A 5,672-nucleotide genomic window follows, 5' to 3' on the forward strand; every position below is an offset into this window, starting at 1 on the left:
AGTTATGAACCATTTTGTAAAATTACACAGAAAGAAAACATGGAAAAGACATAAGTACGGACAAGCTAAACACGCCCTGCCGTCTCACTGGTATTAATAGTGGGTTGTTGTTATGACAAAAGAAACATATCCGATATAATTTGTGAAACTTTTATTCCTTAACGGTCAACCAACTCGTGATGGCGTCTGTAAGCCAGTTGTTGTTCATTCTGTCGGTGTGTTTAGCTTTTGAATTTAACATTACATTAGGAACTCTCCGTTTTAAATTTTCCTCGGGGTTCTGTATTTATGTTATTTTACTTTTTATAGCAAACATTATCAGCAAAATTTTTTTTTTTAAATAAGCCACATAATTAGTGGATGGTGAATTGTCTTTTCATAGGTGTTATATACAGTGAACATATCTTTTATTCAAGCATATTATTTTTGAAGATATACCTAAGAAACAATAGACTGGGTTCCAGCTATGTATAATCTTTTTGTTGTATACATTAATACATGAAATATGTAATATGCACACTATCTGAATTTTTTCGATGTCAAGGATGTAATTCAAACCAATAACCTGCTTTTGCAAGACTTTAAAAAATTTTGTTCGCTTCATTATCACAGCAAATATCAAATAATACTGATGTTGATGAGACTGGTATATATGGTAAGAAGTAAGATCTCATTTTTTATTTTAATGAAAACTGTTTGAAAAACATGCACATTACGACTATTGACACATTTACTACTGAAGGTCGGTATGTTTAGTTAAATACAAACATGACTAAAGACTACATTTATGAAAAAGGAAACTGCAACGTATGATTAGCCGTGCATAAAGTGCATACACTTTCAGAGCGCTTCACCGTCTTTCTTCTTTAATATTCTTTTTTGTGTTCATCAGTCAATTAATCACGAAAGCATATTAAACCTTCCTATATCGCATCATAGCTTAATATGACGTTTAAGTGTTTAGATGTATTATATCAATTTAATTTTTTTAAGATTTTAACGCCACTTTTAATCACCGCTTTTGTGAAGCCGAAGTGCTCGGGAAAAAAACACCGACCTTCGAAAGGAAAACTGACAATCCTAGTCAATTACGATTGGAGTCGAGTGCACCGGCACGAGCGGGGTTCGAACTATCAACCTAATTGTTGACTGGCTAGTGATTACAGTAGTAACTACTCAGACCACTCGGCCACCGAGGCCCCTTGTACCATATGACGAATCACGTGAATGAACATTATCCAAAATCAACATATTTACATAGAATAAACAAGTCAGTCGTTATAATATAACTTTTCAGCAGGGTTACATACTTCTTAATTCTATCGAATAATGATTATAAAGGGAGAACCCAACACCAATAAATTGTTACTATACAAATAATTGCCAACTCTTTGACTAAGACATTTTTGTCTAGTTTAAATTTCAGAAAATTTTGACAAAATATTAATTTTGAAATGTTGACAAAAATATGGAAATTTCAAGAAATTTGAATCACACAACTTACAGGAATAATTTCGTTTGATATATAGCAATTTGAAAAACAGTTATTTGATCATTGAAAAGCTTGAATTTTCTATTCTAATAGAATATGATTAAAACGTGCATCTGGCTTTAAAGAGATAACTCCCGTAAGTGTTCTCTAACCCTTTATCTACCCACAAAGGTTGTTCCTTTATCAGGCATGTATATGTATTATCGTCTTCTCTTTTTTTTTTCTCGTACATAACATCTTTTATGTTTTAAAATCAAATTCAAAAGTTTAGTTTTGAGGAAACTTAAATATTTTTCTGAAGATAATTTCCCGCTTACGATGAAAAGGTTCCGATAAAAAGTTCAAAACATTAGCTTACAGTGCATACGAAAGGAAAGGAAATCAACAGACCTAAATATAACTCTGAAACTAACTTTGTTCTGCCACATTTTGAAAGCAGATAGAAAATGTCGTTATTTAATAAAAGTCCTGTCTTAAAATATCTACCTTCTTTGTTAACTTATAAGAGATGGAAAATTACTGATGAAAGTTCTAACCTTATCCGTTTAACTAACTCTATATTTAACACACTTCGAACAAAGTTGTTATTTTTAATACAGAATGAAGTAATTTAAAACCAAAAATGTGGTATGATTTCCAATGAGACAACTCTCCACAAGCAACCAAATGACACAGAAATGAACAACTATAAGTCACCGTATGGCCTTCAACAATGAGCCCACATTGCATAGTCAGCTATAAAAAGCCTCAAAATTAAAATGTAAAACAATTAAAACGAGAAAACTAACGGTATAAGATATGTACAAAACGTTAACGAAAAACAAATATTTATTACATCATCAAACGACAACTATACAGTTTTAAATCTTATCTATTGAAACGTAGAATATGGCATTTGTTTTGTAGAAAGTTAAAGTCACAATTTATGATCTGATGTCAGCTGATCAAAATCCTACTTAATAAAGTATAGACTTCAGTTGCGGTTGATTTATTGTCAAATTGACTTTTAAAACATGAATCAGTTGAATGACTGTCAAATTTAAATCACTTTAGTGAAAATGAAAAATACAATATGTATTGCGTTTTAAACTTAAAAGCCACTTAACCCATTTACATGCCTTATAGATATATTTGTGAATTGGAACTTTATATTCTTTTAGTAACAATTTCTGATACAATAGTGTAAAATTTATGATTTCGTCGTAAAATGCATGTACGGCATCTTAATCAAAATAGATAAACTCATACTTTTCAAACATATCTTGACTTACATCTAGAAATTAACAATAAGCGTCGGTTGAAAACAAAATTTTACGATAAACCAGGTGATTTCAACTTCCCAATTGCGAACGTTCTATTAGCATGAAGCAAAATATCAGCAGCGCTTGCATACGGAGTATATATCTCCCAATTGATACGATATTCCTGCGCTTTTATTTCATATCATGATTTCCTTTATAGAGGGTTGCTGCTCACAAGGAAGCTATTAAACGAAGAGTTCAAATTTTGAAATTGAAATTATCCCTTTGTAAATTTTACGGACACCATCACGAGTTGGTTGACCGTTATGGAATAACCGTTTCACAGATGATATCGGATATGTTTCTTACGTCGTAACTACAATCCTATCCCTTTTCATGAATATGACCTTCCGAATTAGACTATTTACCGGATTTGTAATAACTTGAGCAACACAACGGGTGCCATATGCGAAGCAGGATCTGCTTACCCTTCAAGAACACCTGGGATCACCCCCAGTTTTTTGTGGGGTTCGTATTTCTCAGTGTTTTGTTTTCTATGTTGTTTCGTGTGTACTGTTATTTGTCTGTTTGTCTTTTTCATTTTTAGCCATGGCGTTATCAGTTTATTATCGATTTATGAGTTTGACTGTTCATCGTGTATCTTTCGCCCCTCTGTTGATATATATCATGTAAAATTGCATCCCAAACTCTGGTCAAGATTTAGAGAGGCAAAGGATACTGAGAGTAAGCACATCCTCCTTAACATGAAACATCCGTCGTGCTGATCAGTTAAGTACAAACCAGGTGATAGATCTTAGTCAATTATTCACATTCGAATAACAGTAGTACAAGACTGGGGAAACGACGATTAAAAAATATATCATTTGTCATCTTTAAAACCGATATTCCGTAAAGGTCAACGATGGCGTCCAAAATTATTTCTGAAAGGATGATTTCAACTTCACCAGTTGAAAGTCTTGGTGCAATAGCTCGATTGTGAGAAGCAACACTGTACCAAGGAAAGCATCACGAGAAACGTAAGCCCTTACTATTGTATCAACTGCAAGATATATTATATAATACTCCAAATGCAGGCGCTGCTGGAATGTTGCTACAAAGAACAAGCTTATTCACAGTGACGAAGCTAAACTCATTTCTTTGGTCGTAAAGATTTGTTTTTAACCGACCCTTGTTGTCAATTGCTTGAGTTTGAGGCAAACTTATTTGCAGTATTTGTATTTCAAGTTTGTTATGATAGATGCTTCAAACATATTCGTCATACTTCGAACATTTAGTCAGAGGACATTTGCTTCAAATCAAAAAAGTACTCAATAGTTATCAAAAGTACCAGGATTATAATTTAGTACGCCAGACGCGCGTTTCGTCTACATAAGACTCATCAGTGACGCTGAAATCGAAATAGTTATAAAGCCAAACAAGTACAAAGTTGAAGAGCATTGATGATCCAAAATTCCAAAAAGTTGTGCCAAATATGCCTGGAATAAGAAAATCCTTAGTTTTTCGAAAAATTCAAAGTTTTGTTAACAGGAAATTTATAAAACATCAACATTTGCATTAATCTGTAAAACCAGCATATATTCAGTTTTATTATTAGAAATACGTTGTGATATTTCAAAAACTGACAGTATCCAAATGCTCCTGTGAATCCTTGTAAACCCTTTACATATATACATGTTTATATTGTCATTAAGTATTAATCCAGGGCTGATACGAACATTCCGTATTCTAATATTCATCCATTTACCTGTAACTGGCACGGTAGTATTTCCTGGCCCAATAGGGGTAAATAGCATTTTTAGAATTTCACGACTTTCTAACACTGTCAAAATTCAACATTCACAGTTAACTGAAATTCTTTCATTTTACATGTTTTAATAATCAGAAATGAATTTCAAAATGTATCATGACCGTTTACTTTTTTTGCTATCATTAAATCTTAGGCCACTAGCGCTTTTAGGTCTATTATAGTGCAATGAATACAAAATTTTAAAAACATTCTAAAAAGTTCATGTTCATCTGTATGTAAAATTATTTCATAATTTTCTACACCTGATTCATCCCTCAGTTTCGGAAAGTATGTTTAGTTGATACTGAATTTTTTGTCCAATAACACTGTTCAGATACATGACACACAGAAGAGCAACCTAAATTCTGGAATGCAAATACCACCGTGCTACCTGTATTATAAATTAAAACTGTCTTTTAATGAGGAATAACGGGGCACTCATGCATATAATATAAATAATTATGATATTGAATTTTTTATTCAACACTTAACTGTCAAAACAATCATTTTGAGTCTTACAATTTGTTTTGTTTAAATTAATCCATAGGTAACTATGATTTCTGACTTTTGTAAGTTAGAGTATGGGAGTGTTTGACAACCGTTTTGTTTACAACAGGTTTATTTAAAGATTTTAGTCCAAATAAGACTGACGTCATGTTTTCAACAGGGAAGTTAAATCCGTCGCTAAAGGCCAGGAAAACAGCTATCATTTCTAGAGGTGAAATGTCGTTATCAAAAAGTTCACAAAATACGGGACAAGTTGAAAAACCTTGTGAAGTATGCGAAGTAAGTTACCAGATACAGTGGAAGTGTTTTGATTGCAAGCGATATATGTGTAGTGCCTGCAAAGAAACGATCCATCCAAAATTTAAACATGCTGACAAGCACAAAATTATAAAAACAAAAGATATAACCTCAGAAGATTTGGAGGAAAAGCCTGATTTGACGTCCATTAACTGCACTGTTCATGACGATAAATTTTGCTTTCTTTACTGTAAGGATTGTGAAGAAGCAATTTGTTTATTGTGTGTTACAAAAACACATACCACACACAACATGATCGAACTGAGTGAGGGATATAATTTGTGCATTGAAAAAAATAAGAGCTACTTGGAAATGATTAACAAAACAT

The sequence above is a fragment of the Mytilus galloprovincialis genome, chromosome 8 (genome assembly GCF_965363235.1).
Source record: "Mytilus galloprovincialis chromosome 8, xbMytGall1.hap1.1, whole genome shotgun sequence".
Classification (NCBI taxonomy): domain Eukaryota; kingdom Metazoa; phylum Mollusca; class Bivalvia; order Mytilida; family Mytilidae; genus Mytilus; species Mytilus galloprovincialis.